The sequence below is a fragment of the Hyperolius riggenbachi genome, chromosome 11 (assembly GCF_040937935.1).
Source record: "Hyperolius riggenbachi isolate aHypRig1 chromosome 11, aHypRig1.pri, whole genome shotgun sequence".
NCBI classification, from domain to species: domain Eukaryota; kingdom Metazoa; phylum Chordata; class Amphibia; order Anura; family Hyperoliidae; genus Hyperolius; species Hyperolius riggenbachi.
The window spans coordinates 144793502-144816158 of NC_090656.1; the positions used below are offsets into that span (position 1 = coordinate 144793502).

Here is a 22657-nt window from a genome sequence, read left to right on the forward strand (position 1 = left end):
GAAATACGACAAGCCCAGAGGGAACAAGCTGCACAGCGACTCCAGGCCGAGAGGGACAGACTCCAGGCCGAGAGGGAACAAGCTGCACAGCGACACCAGGCCGAGAGGGAACAAGTTGCACAGCGACACCAAGTCGAGAGGGAAAGTGCTGAACGGCAACACCAGCTGGAGCTGGCTAAACTTCAGCAGCAGAATCGGTCTGCTGGACCCGCAGAACGCGAAGGTGAGCAAGTCCACAGAATCCCCCTGGATAAGTTCCCCGCTATGGACAAGGACTCTGACATAGACACTTTCTTACAGGGGTTTGAAAGGACTTGTCAGTATGGGGTGCCCCGTGAGCAGTGGGCAAGATACCTCACACCAGGGCTGAGAGGCAAGGCCCTGAAGGCGTTTGTGAGTCCCCCCCAGGAGGAAGAAACAGACTTTGAGGCAATTAAGAAAGCCATCATTGCGCAATACCACCTCACGCCAGAGGTGTATCGCAAAAGTTTCAGGACAGTGCAGCGAGGTCCTAATGACAGTTACCTGGATCATGCGTGCAACCTGCGCACTGCCTTCCAGCAGTGATTAAAAGGACTGGCGGTTGAAACCTTTGATGCCCTGCAGGAACTGATAGTAAAAGACCAGTTCCTCCACACTTGTCCTGTTGAGGTCCGGCAGTTTGTACGGGGCCGAGAGCCGACGACCGTGGATGAGGCCACGAAAGTCGCTGATTCCTACACGTCCAATCGAGCATCGGATTTTCGGAAGACTACGGCGCCCAGCTGGAAGGGAGAAAAGACTGTGAGACCTTCTCCTCTGAGCACCCAGCGAAGCCAAGCACCGCAGCCTCCTGGAGGTAGAATAGCCACCGTTGACACTCGGAAATGTTTTGCCTGTAACAAACCGGGTCACATCAGTGCTACGTGCCCAGAAAAGAAGAAGGAAGCCCCAAACTCTGGCGGGGCCTGAAATGCGTTGTGTGCCACCAGAAATGCAGCTAGCTATGCAGAGAATCTGCAACCTGTCATGGTTGGGGATACAGTTACCACTGGTCTGAGAGACACTGGACTAGAGGTGACTCTAGTGCGCCCCCAGCTTGTGAACCCCGAGGAGTACATTCCTGGCAAGACTATGGCTGTCAAAGGAATTGGGGGTGTCACCCCCGCCATACCCACCGCCTTGGTCCACCTGGATTGGGGGGCCGGCAGCGGAATGAAAGAAGTGGGGGTAACGGATGCCATCCCCACGAATGTTTTGTTGAGTACTGACCTGGGACGGTTAGTGGCCCGGTATGAGCCTACTCCAAACCCCGCAGAAGTTCAGGACTCTTGCAAGGTACTGTGTGATAATGCTATGCAAGTGGGGAGCCCTGGTGAGGCCCCAGGGGCTACAGACTGTGTACTAGGAGCCAGCCCTAGTGAGTCTCCAGTGCCCAGGCCTGGAGGGGGGCACGTTGTTACCACGAATGCAGATAATGTTGATGTAATATGTGATGTGTTGCATAATGACATGTGTACAGTGAACGCTCCGTCAGCTGCAGTGGTGACCCGCAGTGCTCACCGGGCTGCAGCAGACGAATTGTCCACTGAAGGGGCTGATGTCACTGGGTCGGGCTCTTCCACCTCAGAGCCTGGCTCTGAGGACCCAGAGGCTTCTCAGTTTGCCACCTCCCTGGTGCCTGTGGCCGACAGCGCTGAGTTCTCCGAAGGCTGTACGACTTGATAGCAGCCTGGGAGAGCTCAGGGGTCTGGCGGACAGGGCACCGGTGGAGGGCGACAGAGTGAGGGTGTACTGGGAGCAAGGCAGACTGTACAGAGAGGTTATTCCCTCTGAGCCGTCTGAAGTGGAGGAGGCAGACCGGCAGTTGATTGTTCCCCACAGGTACAGGGAGCAGCTATTAAGAATAGCACATGAGGCGCCCCTGGCTGGTCACTTGGGGATCCGCAAGACCAAATCCCGGCTTGCCCACAATTTTTATTGGCCCAACATGGGGACAGATATTGCCGATTTTTGACGGTCTTGTGTCGCATGGGAGCGGGTCCGCAAAGCAGGTGACACAGACAAAGCCCCACTGAGGCCCTTACCCATAATAGAGGAGCCCTTTCAAAGAGTTGCTGTTGACATAATTGGGCCTCTAGCAATACCCAGCAGCACAGGGAAACGTTTCATTCTTACGGTGGTAGATTATGCCACTCGCTACCCTGAAGCTGTAGCCCTGAGCTCCATATGGGCAGACAAGGTTGCGGACGAATTGGTGCGCATTTTCTCACAGGTCGGTTTTCCCCGCGAAATGCTCACCGATCACGGCCCGCAATTAATGTCACGCCTAATGGAATGCTTCTGTAAGTAAATGCAGGTAGAACACATCATGGCCAGCCCTTACCACCCCCAGACAAATGGGTTATGTGAGCGGTTCAATGGCACTCTGAAACAGATGCTAAGGGTGTTTGTTGAATCGCAAGGGAGAGACTGGGAGCGATACCTGCCCCACTTACTGTTTGCTTATCGTGAGGTGCCCCAGGCATCCACCGGGTTCTCGCTCTTTGAGCTCATATATGAGAGGAGGGTACGCGGACCCCTCGATCTCATTTGAGAGGTCTGGGAGAGGCAGGATATGGGTCCCGGGGTCTCCATAGTGGAATACGTTCTAAAGTTCCGGGAAAAGATGGACACCCTGGTGGGGTTGGTGCGAGAGAATCTTACTCAAGCCCAGGCCACCCAGAAGCAGTAGTATGACCACGGGGCTAGGGAGAGAGTTTATGAGGTAGGTCGCAAGGTATGGGTCCTAAACCCGATGCGACAGAATAAGCTGCAGGCCGCATGGGATGGGCCCTATACCATACATAGGAAGATTAGTGATGTGACCTATGTGGTCACGCTGGATGACCGAGGCAAGCAGCTGAAAAGTACCATGTCAATATGTTAAAGGAACATCATGATAGAACCGCTTGCGCTCTCCCTGTCTGCAGTTTACTACCGGACGGTGAAGCAGAGGCCCTGGACGACATCCTGGCCTCCACCCAGGAAACTGACTCTGTTACCGAGGTGCAGATCAATCCGGAGTTGACAGCAGAGCAGCAGGCTGGGCTATCTGATGTGCTGACCCAGTGCAGTTTCTAGGTCAAACTGCTCCCAGGGCGAGGGTCAAAAAATACGCCCCCCCTCCCCCCCCCCCCCCCCCCCAGTACAGGTGGTGATGCCACTTGCCTCTTGCTGGCTCCCAGACTCCCTCAGCCAAGGCCGGATTTGTATTTTTCACTACCCAAGGCCTCACCGACCGCCCCTCCTAAGACCTAAGGTCCATGTACATGGTTGATCAATATCGCTCTTCACGTATATTCATTAGGTTGTCAGTTTTGGGGAGCAAGGCCCACGAAGGCACACTGCTGAGCTATACTTTCTATTAAATGAATAAAGGAGCAGGTGGGAGATACAATCGGCCGGCACATAGTCTCTGGGAATGTGCAAGCACAGCGGGCTTATTTGTTATTAGCCATTTAACGATTTACCAATGTTGTGAGTAAACTATAAACATGGCAAATTTTCAACCAAACGTCTTCTTCCTCTAGCATGCTATGGGAGGGCCGGCATATGTGGAAAGACACAGTTTTACAAGAATATGTTTTGGGAGTGGGGGGGGGGGGTGGTAACAGCCTGTTGCAGGAATGGGCGGGAGCCATACATGGTAGAGGAAAACTGGATCTGACACTGACTGAAGAGGTTAGCTTTGGCAAACATTATATCAATCAGGTGTAAATAAGCAGAAATGGGAAAAAGGAAGGATGTCTATTACAGAGAGGAGATAGCATGTAGCACTACAGACTACACAACACATACATAAACGTATGACTATGGTAGGAATTATATTGTGAGCCCCTCTGAGGGGACAGTGTAGCTGAGACTTGGATTTATGGGGAGCAACAATCTGAATGCAATAGGATGAGGTGTGAAGTAGCAGTTTGGTATTGATGTTTGGAGGTAAACGCTTAAAAAAAAGTACAGAAGGAGTTTACACTTTCTTAAAGAGACCCTGTATTTAAAAAAAAAAAACATCCCCTGGGGGGGTACTTACCTCGGGAGGGGGAAGCCTCAATGTCCCAATGAGGCTTCCCCCTCCCCTGTAGCTGCAGACAATCCAGCACTGGCTCCCCCGAAGCCTCCCGCAATCCTCCCCTGACAAGCCTGATAAGGCTTGCTATATTTACCTTCCCTGGCGCCAGCGGTTGGTGCAGTTGCGGCTCTCAGAACAAAAACAGCCGATTCCAGTTGGGTCCACTCTACTGGGCAGGCGCAGGAGAGATACGTAAAGAGAGCACTTTCTCTTCCGCAGACTGGGTGAACTAACGGGACCCGATACCGGAGCTGAAGGCAGCGGAGGACAGCGGCGTGGGAGCGTTCTGTGCTCATGAGGCTGGAGGAAGCCCCAAGTATGTATAAAACGGTAAGTATGACTGATCTCTAGTACATTTTAAAGAGAACCCGAGGTGGGTTTTAAGAATGCCATTAGGACACAGAGGCTGGTACTGCATACAATGACCAGCCTCTGTTACTATACTGTGCCCCCCAGGCCCCCCCTGCGCTCTGCTGTCCCCCAGAAATCAAACCACCATGATAGCGACATGCCGCATGCCGCTAGCAGGCTGTTTACCTCTGAGTGTCTGTCACCACTGCTCCCTCGCCTCCTCTATAGCGCAGCTCCCCGCCTCCGTAAGCTGATTGGAGGGAAGGGATCCAGACAGAGAGCAGCGCTATAGAGGAGGCGGGGAGCGGCGGTGACAGGCACTCAGAGGTAAACAGCCTGCTAGCAACACGCTGCATGTCGCTAGCACGGCGTTTTGATTTCTGGGGGACAGCAGAGCGCAGGGGTTGCCTGGGGGTACACAGTACAGTAACAAAGGCTAGTCATTGTATGCAGAACCTCTGTGTCCTAATGGCATTCTTCGGATACTCTTTAAAAACAGCCAGAAGGAGAAGCTGCCACAGTTATAAAGGGTGTCAGATTATGCAGCTGCACTCTCTGGACAAACAAAGTGAAATTAAATCTTCCCAGCTCACTGCCTGTGTGCTTCCATAGTCCACCTCACTACTACAAACTGTAAGCCCTGTGCACACAGAAACACCTCCTCACTGTGCTGTGTCAGTGATTTACAAGAGACAGGAATTCCCATCCATCACCATAGCTGTGGGGGAACCTCATATACCAAACTTCTTGACCCACAACTTCAGTTCAGCCATCTCGTGTGCTGTCTGACATAAAAAGCACCTCTGCCTGATGCAATACATAAAAAAAAAAAAATCTCAGTCAATTAATTTCCTCCTGCAAAATTAATCTTCCCAACTAAAGTTCACCTGGTGGGAGTGAGAGTGCTTACAAGTTACTCTCATCGTTCTGGATTTCATTACTAGTACTTCTTCAGCCTCCCAGTACTCTGTGCTCTGCAATGTGAGTGGGATGTTCTGGAAACAAGAAGCACAATAGCCTTGTTATTCCTCTCTGCTGCAGCTCTATATTGTTCCCCTGCTGATATCCTCCCTCTCCCCTGTGCAGAGCTCTCAGCAGCTGCTTCACAAATACCTGATCGGATGAACACTTTTCCCCCTCAAGGGCTGGGGCGGTACTTCCCTTCCTCTCATTGCTGCGTGGTAGCAGAAGAGCTGGGTCACATGATCGCCCATCTTCCTCTTATTTCCTCTTCCTCCTCTCCTCTCCAGCTCTGCTCAGTCTGAAACTTTCTCCTCATTCAGCGCCCCCTTGCTCCAACCTCCCGCACTGCACTCAGTGCAGTTGCACGCCCTGCACGGCCCAAGAAACGGCACTGTGCTGACCCTTTACCGTGGTACCTTTACAGCCCACCCTGGTCTGACCAGCCTGGCTGTACACCATGTTGACACCGGAAATAACAAGCCGGTTAGACAGTCAGCATATAGAGTCTCCCCTGAGGTTCAGGCCCACATCAGCAAGGAGATTGAGGAAATGTTGTCACTAGGGGTGATCCAACGGTCGCACAGTGCATGGGCATCACCTGTAGTGCTAGTACCCAAACGGGACCAGACCACTCGGTTCTGTGTAGATTATCGAAAACTAAATTTGATAACTGCGTCAGATGCTTACCCAATGCCGAGGGTCGACGAATTGTTGGATAAGCTAGCTGGCGCGCAATATCTAACAATCGTGGATTTGAGTCGGGGATACTGGCAGGTTCCTCTAACAGCTGAGGCATGAGAGAGGTCTGCCTTTATGACCCCCTCAGGTCTGTTTGAATTTAATGTAATGCCTTTTGGAATGAAAAACGCCCCGGCCACCTTCCAAAGGGTTGTAAATGGTCTCCTGGAAGGTTTGGAACACTGCGCTGTCGCGTATCTGGATGCCATCGCCGTGTTTAGCGCCAACTGGAACGACCACTTAGCGCAGCTGTCACATGTTTTGGGGCGCATCACTGCAGCAGGACTAACAGTCAAGCCTAGCAAGTGTCAGATAGGTATGAAACAGGTACAGTACCTGGGACATGTGGTGGGGGGGGGGAGAGCTTCGTCCAGATACTGGGAAGGTAGATGCCATTGTGTCCTGGCCCACCCCCCAAACGAAGAAGCAGATTCAGTCCTTCTTAGGGACTGCTGGGTACTATAGAAAGTTTGTCCCCAACTACAGTGCCCTCGCCAAGCCATTGACAGACCTCACAAAAAAGAAGCTGCCCAAGCAGATTCTCTGGACACCAGAATGTGAACAGTCATTCACAGCTCTGAAGAGGGCCCTAGCCAGCCCTCCCATGTTGCAAGCACCAGACTTCAGCCGACGGTTTGTGGTCCAGACGGACGCCTCAACCTTTGGCCTAGGTGCTGTGTTAAGCCAGGTAGACCAAACTGGGGAAGAACATCCGATTCTGTACTTAAGCTGCTACCCCGGGAGGTAGCTTACGCCACCATAGAGAAGGAGTGCTTGGCAATTGTATGGGCCCTACAAAAGCTTCAGCACTATCCCTACGGTCGCGTATTCACAGTCGTAACCGACCACAACCCTCTTAGTTGGTTACATCGGGTTTCTGGTGACAATGGCAAATTGCTGAGATGGAGCTTAGTTCTCCAACAATATAGCTTCACTATTCAACATAGGAAGGGGAGCAATCATGGGAATGCGGACGGGCTGTCCCGTCAAGCAGAACCAACAGTGTAGGTGCAGGCAGGATGATCTGGGAAGATCATCTGCCTTGCACCAAGTTAACGGCGGAGGTGTGGTGATATATTGGGGTGCTGATGCTGTTAAGGATAATACAGTAATATATTTTCATTTTCCCATTTTTTTTCCCATTTTTATGTCTGCTGTGTACTACTGTATCATATGGATTGTGAGGCTGGCAGCTGCCTGGAGTTCGTTATATTATGTAAATTGACCCTGCATTCAATGGCTCCTAACTAGGAGAAAGCTATTTAGGCCAATACTGTCAACAATGTGTTTGTCACCTGTAACTTGGACTAGGGAAGTCTTTTCATGTATGTGCTAAAATACACTTTAACCTGGGGAAATTGGATGTTAGGGAAGTCTTTTCATGTATGTACTAAAATACACTTTAACCTGGGGAAATTGGATATTAAGGAAGTCTTTTGTTGTGTGTGTGCTATAATACACTTTTCACATGTGGATGTTAGATCTCTGGGAATCAAATTATGTCTGAGGATGTAGTTAAATCTAGTTCCCCCCATCCAAACAGGCTTACAGCCTCAAGGCAAATATTCCATTATAAAAAGCAGGGGACAGATACCTAAAATCAGTCTACTCCTGACGGTAGCTGGAGCCGGACTCCCGGTCTAAGCTAAGTTGGCTCCTGATCCAATCAGAACGGTGTCCGTCCACAGAACCCAAGTCCAAGATTCGTCTATCTTGATCCCTGTTATTTTGGTAAGCAAATCGCTTGTGTGTATCTTTGTAAACTCTTAATTTTGTAGCGCTCCACAGCGCCGCCCCAGTCACTCAGCCAATCCGGAGCATAGCTGGAGTCAGCTGATCGGCATGATCAGCTGACTCCTCTTCTAGCAGCATAAAGGTCCTGTCGCCTGGCACGCGCGCGCGTAGTTCTCCATCTGTGTGCACTAGAAGGACCAGGCAAGGCAGCATCACGCTGCTGCGTGGCAGCAGCCACCGTCTGGGACGCGGAGATAGCCGCCATGCCGCTCTCCCAAGCGGCATCATCTCCGCTATTCATTACAGCACCACCAGGGGGATGGTTAGGTTTAGACACCACCAGGGGGTGGTTAGGATTAGGCACCACCAGGAAGGTCTTAGGGTTAGGCACCACCAGGGGGGTGGTTAGGGTTAGGCACCACCAGGGGGGTGGTTAGGGTTAGGCACCACCAGGGGGGTCTTAGGGTTAGGCACCACCAGGGGGTCTTAGGGTTAGGCACCACCAGGGGGTGGTTAGAGGTTAGGAACCACCAGGGGGTGGTTACGGTTAGGCACAACCAGGGGGGTGGTTAGGGTAAGGCACCACCAGGGGGGTCTAGGGGTTAGGGATAGGTACAGGGAGGGTTCTGTGTGAGAGTAGGGTTAGGTATAGTTACAGTACAATATACACCACCAGGGGCGTGGTTATGGTTAGGCACCACCAGGTGGGTCTAGGGGTTAGGGATAGGTAAAGGGAGAGTTCTGTGTGAGAGTAGGGTTAGGTATAATTACAGCACAATATACACCACCAGGGGGGTGGTTAGGGTTAGGCACCACCAGGGGGGTCTAGGGGTTAGGGATAGGTACAGGGAGGGTTCTGTGTGAGAGTAAGGTTAGGTATAGTTACAGCACAATACATGTAATATATACAATTTATTAAATTATGTATATTTAAACAAAGAGGGGGTCTAGGGGTTAGGGATAGGGAGAGATCTGTGTGAGCCTACAGTAAGGTATAGTTGCAGTAAAATATCTTTAAAATCTACCATTGTATTACTATGCTTAATGCAAGTGTAAATATCGTTTTTTGTTATAGGAGCTATTTGACGCTTCATTTTTAGAATTCGTTTGTTGTTATAGACGGTATTTTGCCGTTTAATTTCCGTTTAGTTAACCTATTTAGCACTAAATTTTCATTTACAAGCTATAAACTAACATTATTGTTTTACATTACAACCTATAATTTCGGCTATATCCCGCGCCCTTTTTTCCAGGTGCCCTTTATTGATACACGCCCTAGAAGTCTATCAGTTTTAGCGCTGCAGTTCCGCCGCCTACCACGGTACTGCTGTCGCGTTTGTAACATCGCTGACCCAACGTAAAACGCTCCTAGTCACAGGAGCATGATGGCAAGAGCGTGCCTGCACATGCACATGCACAGGAGCCAGCAACCCAGCTTGGGTCACCGATTTTAGGGATGTAGAGCAGCACCGTGAAGGGCGGCTGAACTGCAGTGCTGGAACTGACTTCTAGGGCTGGAATAAGCTTTAGGTAAGTAAAGCTTAACTTTTTTATGCCACAGAATGACTGTTATGCTTTACTTACCCGGGGCTTCTTCCATCCCCAACAGTCTGTGTGATCCCTCACTGCAGTACCTCTGTGCAAGTAGTGTAATGCTAGCCCCTCTGTAATGATCGCCAACCCGACCGCAAGCTATTGCACCTGTGCAGAACTCTTTTGGTCATGTCAGCGATCATTACAGAGGGGCTAGTGTTGCACTACAGCACATTGTAACTGCATTGAGGGACCACACAGACTGTCAGGACTGGGAGAAGCCCCCAGGTAAGTAACTGGACTTAAAGTTTCCCTACAATAAAAAAAAACAAATGCTCTGACACAAACTTACTAGCTGACCCACACATAAACAGACACACACAGACTTGCACACACACACGTACACACACAGAATAAGATTCATGTGTCTGCTCCACCTACAGTGACTTGGAAGTTCTGCATTCAGGGGACTGCATATTAGCTGTGTGTTAATGTTAATGTTGTGTCTCAATAAAGTTGTTGTTGTTGTTCCTCTCGCCATGAGGATGTATTAACATAGAGTGACCAGATTTTTGTAGGTCCAACCTGGGACAGGGAGGGTGGGTGCAGGGGGGGGGGACGGGGGTGGCGCGCGCAGCGCGCCGCGGTGTAAAGTGGGGAGGACTGAAGAGTGCACAGCGATGAAGACCGGGGGGGGAAGGGGGGGCTGCGCCGCGGCGAAAATGGGCGTGGCCATGACATTGTATGGGTGGAGCTAACGTAATGATGTAACACCGAGGCATAAGAAAGCAGTGTTTACGCCATGATGTGGACAAACGAGGTTTTGCATCATGGGTGTGCAGAAACTGTGTGATGCTAATAGTATACCGTAACCACAAAGCAGCAAACATAGCCATCTATGACCATTAAATAATAAATGCAGTAACAGTTACCCCGGACACCAGAAACTAAATGCAATGGGCAACATGTCAGCACAAAATAAACGCAATGCGGGCAAACATGTCAGTACAAAATAAATGCAATGCGGGCAACATGTCAGTACAAAATAAATGCAATGCGGGCAACATGTCAGTACAAAATAAATGCAATGCGGGCAACATGTCAGTACAAAATAAACGCAATGCGGGCAACATGTCAGTACAAAATAAACGCAATGCGGGCAACATGTCAGTACAAAATAAACGCAATGCGGGCAAACATGTCAGTACAAAATGCAATGCGGGCAACCATGTCAGTACAAAATAAACGCAATGCGGGCAACATGTCAGTACAAAATAAAAACGCAATGCGGGCAAACATGTCAGTACAAAATAAACGCAATGCGGGCAACATGTCAGTACAAAATAAACGCAATGCGGGCAAACATGTCAGTACAAAATAAACGCAATGCGTGCAACCATGTCAGTACAAAATAAACGCAATGCGGGCAACATGTCAGTACAAAATAAACGCAATGCGGGCAAACATTTCACCTGAAAATTACTGCAATGCGGGCAAACATGTCAGTACAAAATAAACGCAATGCGGGCAACATGTCAGTACAAAATAAACGCAATGCGGGCAAACATGTCAGTACAAAATAAACGCAATGCGGGCAACCATGTCAGTACAAAATAAACGCAATGCGGGCAACATGTCAGTACAAAATAAACGCAATGCGGGCAAACATTTCACCTGAAAATTATTGCAATGCGGGCAAACATTTCACCAGAAAATTACTGCAATGCAGGCAAACATTTTTTCACATCTTCAAATGTTGGGAGGTATGATTTATGCAATAACACGTAAAACTGCATTGTGATGATAGTGTGCTGACCTAACTTAGTTTGCAGCACTGGAATGGTGGGATGTAACAAGATTTTTTTTAAGTAGACGTCATAGTAAACAGGAAGCACATGGAGGTCCGATGCCAGAGACAGTACGCGTGCATCAGCGGTAAGAAGACTCGACTGCCCGCTCCGCTGCGCTCACTCTGCCTACAGGGAGGGGGGGGGGGCACAGACATACATAGGGGGTATTCAGAGAGAGGGAGGGAGGGAGGAAGCAGTGAAGCTCCCGCATCCCTCATTACCGCGGCTGGAGCCTCGATCAGTTTTCCACCTCATATCTGCCCAGCCGGCCGGGATTCAAGAGGGGGGGCCCGGGACAGCGGGAGGCCCCCCCCAAATCGGGAGAATCCCGACCAATCCGGGACGGTTGGGGGCTATGCATAAATCAGCACAAGCTTGCAGAGCATAAAGAGTATAAAGTTAGAACTGAGGGTGCAGTCAGGGAGAAGGGGTCACCTGGATAAATGATTTATAAGGATAGAGAGGGGCAATTAGAACTAAAGAGGTGGTTAGGGTAAGGAGAGATCAGGAATCAAGATGAGAAAATAAAGGATGGAGGGGGCAATCAGAACTGGGTGGTGTTGAGGGTGAAGAAGTCAGCCGGGGCAGGAGTAGGTAAGAATGGAGGGGTTAGCCAGGGACGGTGATTCCATAAGGGCAAACTAGGCAATTGCCTAGCGCCCTAGAGCCAGCAGCCGAACCACACACGCCTCCCAAAATGCATATCGTGGTCACCAGTGCCCATGCAATGTATTTGCAGCATAATGCACTCAACTGTCCATCCGGCATACCTTCCCTCCATCGATGTGCTTCATCCTCATGGGCACCTCATATCTTTTACCTGATGGCATGTACATACTCACATGCTGCCAGTTCATCGGGATGAGGCGCCTGCGAGGGTGAAGCACATAGATGGAGGGAGTGCATGCTGGTTGGACAAGTGAGTGCACAGTGCTGTGAGTTGGAGAGTACTCTGCATAGGCTCTGAGTGACCACTATTCACTGTGAAGGAGACCAGAACTACATGGAGGAGAGGCATGCTGGGAGCTGTGGTGTCTCTGTTGAGGTGAAGGGGCATGCTGGCAGTTGTAGTGCTGCTGTAGAGGTGGAAGGGAATGCTGGGAGCTGTGGTGTCACTATAGGTGAAGGGGCATGCTGGCAGTTGTAGTGCTGCTGTAGAGGTGTAAGAGAATGCTGGGAGCTGTGGTGTCACTATAGGTGAAGGGGCATGCTGGCAGTTGTAGTGCTGCTGTAGAGGTGTAAGAGAATGCTGGGAGCTGTGGTGTCACTATAGGTGAAGGGGCATGCTGGCAGTTGTAGTGCTGCTGCCTGCTATAGAGATGGAAGGGAATGCTTAGAGCTGTGGTGACAGTCACTACAGAGAAGGAAGAGAACTAAGGAGCTATCTAATACTGTTTTGAGTCGGGTGGGGGAGGAGGATTGGGTCAGGTCACCACATACTCGGGCAGTGAAGCAGCAGAAGGTATTCCCAGCAGGCACATCTGTTCCTCCAGGCAGCGTGATATCTCCTTTCTTATCTGCATAGGGAAAGGCTGCACTGAAGAGCTTTGCTTCTCTCCCTCACGTGTGAGCTCCAGTCCTGAAGGGGTTACTTTTCTATCCCAGCGGAGGGGAGAGAGCAGCCCTCGTAAACTGTGCAGGGAGATCTCGCCCTGTGACTTCCCTCCAGCCACTGTTGTGCGACCGCTGCAGGTTACCATCAGCTGGTCAAACTCTCGTCTGTTCCTGTCTTGTCTCTGCTTAGCCGCCTGCTGCACACACTCAGGACGGGCTTCAGTGTGCAAAGCAAAGCGGGCGGATGTGGATGAGACAGTGCCTGTCGTGTGTCTACAATGAATGTAACAATGTGTGTAGCTCCCCACCCGCCCTTAGCAAGTTCCCGCCCTAGGCACCGGCCTCTTTCGGCTTCCCAGAAATCCGGCCCTGGACATCAATGCAAGGAGAAGAATGCTGAGGATGTCTGACCTGACCTTACAAAAAGCTATAGACATATGCAAAAGCCGTGAACTTACAAAACTCCAGCTAAAGACAATGCAAGACAGAGAAAAAGACTGTTCATTACACTACAAAGTCACAGAACAGAAAGGAGCAGATACCCAGAATGAGAACACAAAGCAATGCAGGCTGCATACCTCGCAACTTTGGAGGATGAGAAAGAGGGACACTTAAGCCATGCCCACTGTGCGGCCTTAAGCCACACCCTAGATTTAGCAAGAGGGAACATGTGGGTGGGGAGGAGGGTGCTAGTGGGTAAGAAGAGGGTGCCAGTGAGTGGGAAGGAAGGTGCCAGTGGGTAGGAGCAGGGTGGCTGTGGGTGGGGAGGAGGGTGCAAGTGGGTAGGAGGAGGATGCCAGTGGGTGGGGATTAGGCTGTCAGTGGGTGGGGAGGAGGGTGTCACTCTGGGTGGGGAGGAGGGAGCCACTCTGCATGTGGCGTAGGGTGCCAGTGGGTGGGGAGGAGAGTGTCAGTGGGTGAGGAGGAAGGTGCCACTTTGGGTGGGGAGAAGGGTGCCACTCTGGGGGGAGAGGAGGGTGCCAACCTGGGTGGGTAGGAGTGGGTGGGTGCCACTTTGGGTGGGAAGAAGGGTGCCACTATGTGGGGAGAGGAGGAAGGAGGGTTCCACTCTGTGGGGGTGGACTGGAGGGTGCCAGTGGGGAGAGAAGAAAAGATTGTTGCACCAGCCGCCGAAGTGTAAAGCGGGGACGGAGGCTGACATCATTCCTCCCTCCCTCTCCATTATGTGTAGTGATGAGCAATGGATGAAATCTGAATGAGTTTACCTGTCTGCGCGCTCTGGCGGCTGGCTTCTTTCTATTTCCTGTTTCACGTCATGGGAAACAGGAAATATAAAGAATCCGGCCGTCGAAGTGCACAAACGGGTAAATTAAATGCCCGCTGCACGTTCTCTGCAAGGGGATTCGGGAGGGGACACATGATTAGTGGTGAGCAATGTATTAAATCCAGATGAAATCTGAATGAGGTTCCTTCGGTTTTCATCCGGATAATTCATGCAGCTGAACATGTGTGTCGGGAAAAGGGGGGGGTTTAAACCTACCCAGCAGCCTTCTTCTTTCATCCGTCCCACGGCGCCTCCCATGCTGCATTCCAAGCGGCGGCCATGTGACTACAAGCACTTCCTCCTCCCGGGTTAAAGGAAGGAAGTGTTTGTAGTCACGTGATGCAGCTTGGAATGCAGTGTGGGAGACGCCGTGGGATGGATGAAAGAAGAAGGCTGCTGAGTAAGTTTAACCTCCCCCAACCCCCGACATACACGCTCAGCTGCATTAAATATCCAGATGAAATCCAAATTAAACTCATTCGGATTTCATCTGGATTTAATCCGTTGCTTATCACTACACATGATGGAGAGGGAGGGAGGAGTGATGTCGGCCTCCCTCCCCGCATTACACTTAGTCGGCTGGTGCCGCAATCTTTTCTACTCTCCTCTACCCAGCCGGCCAGGGCACAAGGGGGGGTTTGTGGGATAGCAAGAACCCACCCCCACCCCTGGGACAGTCCCGTAGGATCAGGAACACTTGGGGGGGCTTGTGCAGGGGTGAGCAGGAACTGTAAATATTGTGGAAGCAGTCACACCAGGGGCAGAGAGTACTACGCAGCTTATGGCAGAACATGCAAAAAAGGCAAAAAAAATAAGTCACTTTGCTAGTGTCTGCAGACAGAAAAGAGAAATTATACAAATGACTTCAGAAGCTCTGAGGAATCTGTCCTCACTGTTATACATCAGATTGGATGAGTCAGTTCCACAGGATCACAGTGGCTTATACCATTAGAACTCAGCATCGGCAGACAAACAGGCCAGCTAGACTGTGGGGCCACCTGCAACCTTATGGCATCCAAATACTATTGCAAACTTACTAAATAAATCAATCCTACACTACAGCAGAGTAATGCAAAGCTGAAATGGTACAATGAGACATATATGACACCTGTGGGACAGTGTACTTTGCATTGCACATATAAAGGAAAAACATACAGACTTTTATTTCTAGTTGTCATAGCCAACCGCAAGCCACTCCTGTCAGCAGATACTTGTCAAAAAAAGGTCCTTCTCACGCTGAATATAGAGCAAAATATGTTATCAACAGAACATAATGATCTTAAAACTGTCCAAGATTCACCACTATCATATGAGAAGATCACAGCGGACTATAAATATCTGTTCCATGGTCTGGGATGTCTACCAGGAGAATATAATTTAGAAGTCGATACAACTATTACACCTGTGCAGCATCAGCCGCGCAGAGTGCCAACTCCTCTCAAGGCTGAGCTAAAGGAGGAAATTCAGTGCCTAGAGAGACTTGGAGTACTCAAAAAAGTCACAGTGCCCACACCATGGATAAGTTGCAGTTAAGAAACCAGGCAAGTTGCGAGTGTGTATTTATCCAAAGGATTTGAACAAAGCACTATAAAGGTCACATTATCCAATGCCCATGATCAGAGCTGGAACAAGGTCCTTCAGCAACCCAGGCTGAGACACCAAAGTGCAACCCCTATCCCCCGACCGCAGCCATCACACACTGATTGCTATTAGACTAAGAGGTGCCCCAGGATCCCCAACACCTTAATCTCTAGTTATCTGGCTCCCCTCCTACACTGCACCCTGAGACTGGAGCCTCTCTCACCTCTGCCTTGGCCTGGCCCTTTCCATGAGTTGCAAGTGTGTATTGACCCTAAGGACTTGAACAAAGCACTAAAAAGGTCACATTATCCAATGCGCATGATAAAACAAGTGCTGCCTAGTTTAGCAAGAGCAAAAGTGTTTTCAGTTTTAGATGCCAAAGATGGGTTCTGGAAGGTGATCCTAGATACAAAAAGTAGCTACCTCATTGCATTCTGGATGCCTTTTGGAATATACCGGTGGTTGCGCATGCCTTTTGGATTAGCCACAGCTCCGGAAGAGTGCCAGCAGAGACAGCATGAAGCAGTAGAGGGCCTGCCAGGAGTGGAATTTATTGCTGATGACATCTTAGTGACATCCTAATGGCTGTGGAGACACCACAGAAGACGCTACAGCCGATCATGGCAAGAACCTGATTAGGCTCCTGGAGAGAGCAAGAAAATAAACCTGAAGTTTAATAAACAAAAGTTGAGACTAATGCTGGGGATACACGGTACGTTTCTGTACCGTGTATCGACCAGCTGATCCGGCCAGCTGATAATATTCAGCTGGCCCGATCATGCCGCTCGACCCATGCCCGCTCGATTCGCACCGGCGGACAATGGCAGGGAATCGAGTGGTGATAAGGAAGCGCCGGCGGGGACGAGCAGCAATCGATCCGCGTGCACGCGCGGACGAGCGGGGATGCGCCGGCATCGAGCAGCTGGCTCGATTCGGCGCATAAAACGAGCCGTGTATGCACGGCATAAGGTTATCGTCCGTATCCTATATGGGACGTATACTATCTGTGGAAGGTCTGCATCCAGATCCAGAGAAGATAAGAGCTATTATGGAGATGCCAAAGCCAGAAAATGTACAGGCAGTCCAGAGACTTTAAGGTTTTGTAAAACTATAAAAACACTAGTCACTGCTAATCCAGTGCTCAGATACTTTGACGTCAATGAAGAAGTAACAATTCAATGTGATGCTAGTGAGAAAGGACTTGGAGCAACTCTTTTGCAAAATGGTCAGCCTGTTGCCTTTGCATCACATGCACTGTCACCAACAGAGCAGAGATATGCCCAGATTGAAAAGGAATGTTTGGCTATTGTATTTGGCTGTCAGAAATTCAATCAGTATATACATGGAAAGATGCTTGTTAACGTTGAATCAGACCACAAACCACTGGAAAGTATTTTCAAGAAATCCCTTTGGGGAGCCCTTAAACGTTTACAGCGCATGATGCTACAGTTACAAAAATACAATTGAAAAGTTATGTAGCAGATTTTGTAAATAGCAATTTTTTTGTCCAGAGCAGCATTACCACAAATATACTGTATGTCACAGAAGATACCCCGCTGTAACGATCGGTGTCAGCTCGCAGAGAGGATCTGATTATTGGTGATCTGCAGTATCACCAAGAATACAGATCTATACCTGATTATGGATGATCTGCAGAATCACCAATAATACAGATATAGTGCTAACCTCTGGACACCTCTAAATAAGTATATAGTGAGTGTTTGGTGTAACAGTATGACTTTGAGTAACCCACCTGATGAGCAGGTGGCCCTAGGCAGTACAGGAAGTACTGCTATAGAGAGTACAGAAACCTTCCAGCAGCCTGAGACTCTCCAAGGGGTGGAGTCAGGCTGGAGGTAGGAAGGACCAGAGAGTGGGTGACACCTGGAGATGGATGTCACTGACTGATCTGGAGACTATCTCTTTAGTGGAGAGAGATAGCTCTCGAGGTCGGGCAAGCCAGGTCGGCAACACACAGACAGACAAAGTACAAAAGACAGAAGTCTGATTCGGTATCCAGGGCAAGCAGGGTTTGGCAACAGTGTATCAGATATGCGTGGTACCGAATCAGAAAACAGAGGGATAGTCAGAAAAGCAACAGGTCATAACAAATATCAAACAATGACTAGTCTTGGGTGTGAGGTCCGTGGTCTCTACACCCTGGAACTAGTCTGATATATAACAGAATGATAATACAAGTTCCCTAGTCTTGGGTGTGAGGTCCGTGGTCTCTACACCCTGGAACTAGTCTGAAGCATAACAGAATGATAATACAAGTTGCCTAGTCTTGGGTGTGGGGTCCGTGGTCTCTACACCCTGGAACTAGTCTGAAGTATAACAGAATGATAACACAAGTTCCCTAGTCTTGGGTGTGAGGTCCGTGGTCTCTACACCCTGGAACTAGTCTGAAGTATAACAGAATGATAACACAAGTTCCCTAGTCTTGGGTGTGAGGTCCGTGGTCTCTACACCCTGGAACTAGTCTGAAGTATAACAGAATGATAACACAAGTTCCCTAGTCTTGGGTGTGAGGTCCGTGGTCTCTACACCCTGGAACTAGTCTGAAGTATAACAGAATGATAACACAAGTAATCTGGCTCAGTGTGAATTCCCAGGTCCTCCTGGTTCAAACACACTGTAGGATCTGACTAAGGTCTGAGTGCTCCCACGTAGTGATCGCAACGGCAGACAATTTGCGAGTGGCCAGCAGTAACCATATATAGAGCAGTGCTCACTGGCGCCGCCCTAAAGTGATCAACCAATGGTTACCAGCTTTGAGGTCAGCTGACCGACCTGGTCAGCTGATCCCCCCTTGGCCATCATAAAAGTTCTGCCTTTCAGCGTGCGCGCGTGTGTATTCCTAAACCTACGTGAACTGCTCTATCAGTTTGGCCTGATCAAAGGGAACAAACATCAATGTGCATTAGAGACTTCTGGGGTTTTAGAGATTAAATCACCATACAGAACTGAATTTTGTATAAAGGACAAAGAGTCATTATACCCAAAAGTATGCGTCCAGAAATGATCAAACAAATCCACTTGAGTCACCTAGGCATAAATGCATGTCTTCGCAAGGCAAAGGATGTGATATTTTGGCCAGGGAGGTTTGTAAGCTAAATTGCACCCAGGGTGAGGGTGTAAAAATCGCCCCCCCCCCCTGTGGAGTCAGGTATAGGTGCCCGCGGTATAGGTTAGCCAGCTATAGTTCCCCCCCAGTACAGGTAGGCTGGCATAGTTTCCCCCAGTATAGGTTAGCTATGTAGGTGCCTCCAGTATAGGGTAGCCCGTATAGTTGCCACCAGTATAGATTAGATAGGTAGGTGCCTCCAATATAGGTAGTCAGTATAGTTGCCCCAGTATAGGTTAGATGGGTAGGTGCCCCCAGTATAGGTTAGCTACATAGGTGCCTCCAGTATAGGGTAGCCCGTATAGTTGCCACCAGTATAAGTTAGATAGGTAGGTGCCTCCAATATAGGTAGTCAGTATAGTTGCGCCCAGTATAGGTTAGATAGGTTGGTGCCCCAGTATAGGTTATATAGGTAGGTGCCTCCAATATAGGTGATCAGTATAGTTGCACCCAGTATAGGTTAAATAGGTAGGTGCCCCAGTATAGGTTAGATAGGTAGGTGCCGCAGTATAGGTTAGATAGGTAGGCAGTGTTCTCCCCAGAATTTTTTTCCAGCCGGGTGGCATGAAAAAGTAGCCGGGTGGGGCAATATGAGAAAATGCAGGGCCGGTGCTTCTGTAAGAAACTCTGCTTACAGCATAGGAGGAGGTGAGACAATCACAGCCGGGTGCTCATCAAAACTAGCCGGGTGGAGCACCCGGCTAAAAGAGCCTGGGGAGAACACTGGGTAGGTGCTCACTGTATAGGTTAGATAGGTACGTGCCCGCAGTATAGGTTATATAGGTTCCTGCAGTATAGGTTAGATAGGTAGGGGGCCGCTGTATAGGTTAGACAGGTGGGTGCTCGCAGTATAGGTTAGATAGGTATATAAAACATGGGACACCGATATAGTTAGTAAGTACTGTGAATGTTGAATTATGTAGAGTACAGAGTAATACTCACAAGGCAGGGTCACCTCAAAAGCAACTAGTGTAGATGCAGGTGAGGATATTAAACCTGTCCCCATTCAGGATTAAGAAGTTGCACTCCGTAGATAAGGAAAAAAGGAGGGAAAACCCCTCCACCAAGGGTGGACTTAATAGTAGTATACAGTAAACAGAGGCTCCATAAGAATAAAATATGATAAAAGGTTTAAAATTGATAAATGGAGAAGGTAGTGGTGGACTTACCTTCTACAAGCAGACACAAGGGACTGTTGATTTCGACAGTCAATACATTTTATTTTACTTCAAAAATGATGCTGATAGGTGCCCACTGTATAGGTTAGATACGTAGGTGCCCACAGTATAGGTTAGATAAGTAGGTGCCAGCAGTATATTAGATAGGTAGGTGCTGCTGTATAGGTTAGATAGGTAGCTGCTTGCAGTGTAGGCTATATAGGTAGGTATCAGGGGCGTAGCAATAGGGGGTGCAGAGGTAGCGACCGCATCGGGGCCCTTGGGCCAGAGGGGCCCCGAAGGGCCCTCCCTCAACTGCAGTATTAGCTCTCTATTGGTCCTGTGCTCATAATAATCACTTCTATGGATACTTTAAATAGTGCTAATCATTAACAAACTGTTCCCCATCCCCTTCTTGCACCTCTGACACTGTAGTTGCCATTGGCAGGTTTTAGTGCGCCGTATCAATTGTTGTGTATAGAGTGCTTGGGGGGCCCCATTGTAAAACTTGCATCGGGGCCCACAGCTCCTTAGCTACGCCACTGGTAGGTATCCGCTGTATAGGTTTGATAGGTAGGTGCCCAGCAGTGGCGGGGGGAGCGGACATAGTAGTTATAACTCACCTTCCTTCCACCGATCCCTTGCAGCTTCTATCTCCTTTCTTTCCCGGTATCTGTCGCATTGGTAACAGCGCCCCCTGTGATGACATGCGGTCACATCATCACAGGGGGCGCTGTTACCAATGTGACGGACACCGGGAGAGGAAGGAGATTGAGGCTGCGGGGGATCGGCGGCTGAAGGTGAGTTAGAACAACTATGCCTGCTCCCCCCGCTGCTGCGCCCCCCTCCTGCCGCTCAATCCGGCGTCACGGGCTCCATACGCCCATAGAAACGGGGCTGATTTTGGCCACAAATGGGTCCAGATCTAATTGCTGCAATAAAGGACTGCAATACTTGCAATAAATTTCTACGCAGGCACACGAAGGAACCTCTTATAACACACCTTGGCAACCCATACTTGTGAGTATATAAGTAACATCTCCACTTATCATCAATAATACACTATTAGGGGGTCTCGGTTGTCCTTTTTCCATATGACACACAGTTTGCCAACTCTACCCTGGAGTAAGCTGGGAATGGACCTATTCTCTGTGCATGGACAGGACTATTTGATAACAGTTGATTACTATTGAGACTTCTGGGAGATAGATGCATTAACTTGACCCAACGTCAAGGACAATAATTGAATGCTGCAAGATGCAGTACTTATAGTCGACATGGAATACCTAACTTGATCATTACAGATAATGGACCGCAATTTGTCAGCTCTGAGTTTGACCAATTTGTAAGAAAGTAAGAATTTGAACACATTACATCATCCCCATACCACAGCCAATTCAACGGCAAGGCCAAATCAGCTGTAAAAAATAACAAAGACACTTATAAAGAAAGCAAAAAGAGATGGCAAAGATCTTTGGAAAGCTATCTTAGATTGGAGAAACATACCAACAGAAGGTAATAAAAGTATCCTAGTCCAAAGACTTATGTCCAGAAGAACACAAAGGGCTTGATTCAATAAGACAAATAGCATGCCTTATCAAAGTTAACACGCCTTATCAAAGTTAACACGCCTTATCAGAGTAGCATAGCAAGCGCTACGAACCCGAAGGGGCTCAGGGCAGGACAAGTGGAGCTCTCGTCATTGCCAATTAGCAGGCATAAGTTCGCTATGCTACTCTGATAAGGTGTGTTAACTTTGATAAGGCATGTTCACGCCTTCATCACATCACGGCTGGACTACTGCAATGCCCTTTATGCTGGCCTCCCCAAAAAGGACCTGCGTCGCCTGCAATTAGTGCAGAATGCTGCTGCCAGATTGCTAACAAACCAGCCTCGCCACTGTCACATTACACCGATCCTTCGCTCACTGCACTGGCTACCAGTAGAATGGAGAATACTCTTCAAGATTGGACTGCTGACATTCAAATCCCTGCACAAACTGGGCCCTGGATACATGAAGGACTTGCTGAAGCTGCACCACACCTCTCACAACCTCAGATCAGCAAGTTCTATAAACTTGGTCACTCCTAGAGTGCACCTCAAAAAATCTGGAGATAGAGCCTTCTGTCATGCTGCCCCTACTCTTTGGAACTCCCTAACTCCCTGCCACACCCAGTAAAGACAGCACCATCCCTGGAGCTATTCAAATCCAGACTAAAAAGCCACCTGTTTAGCCTGGCATTTCCGGACTTATAAGATTCTTCCTCTGTACCACGATGGTCGGAGCCATGCTTATGCGCTTTGAGTCCTACAGGAGAAAAGTGCTTTACAAATGTTATTTGTTGTTGTTGTTGTTCTCTGATAAGACATGCTATTTGTCTTAGTGAATCAAGCCCATTTTCTTCTTCCCACAGCTCAAAAGCTTCTGGTTCCCAAAGTGGTTGATGGAGTAGTCGAACAGCTTGACGTTACAAGCAAAAAAGCAAAATTGCACTATGATAATGGAGCCAAGGAGCTCCCTGAGTTGGCCTATAGGGCAATCGATGTACATGCAACCAACACTTTCCTCAGGTGATGGACTGTGGCAGAAGGGTACACCTGTACAGCAAGTTGCTCCAAGCTTATATTGGAAGCAGACGGGCATTTGTACAGAAGAAAGAGGAGATTTCTTAGAACAACTGAGGAGAGAAG

At 49.2% G+C, this 22657-nt stretch overlaps 1 protein-coding gene and 1 pseudogene across 3 annotated transcripts in view; both read left to right on the forward strand.

Moving 5' to 3' along the window:
- The window catches only part of VEGFB (vascular endothelial growth factor B), a 582522-nt gene that overhangs the window by 437881 nt on the left and 121984 nt on the right, over nucleotides 1-22657 (forward strand). The window lies entirely within an intron of this gene.
- LOC137538616 (uncharacterized) lies at nucleotides 265-22419 on the forward strand (annotated as a pseudogene).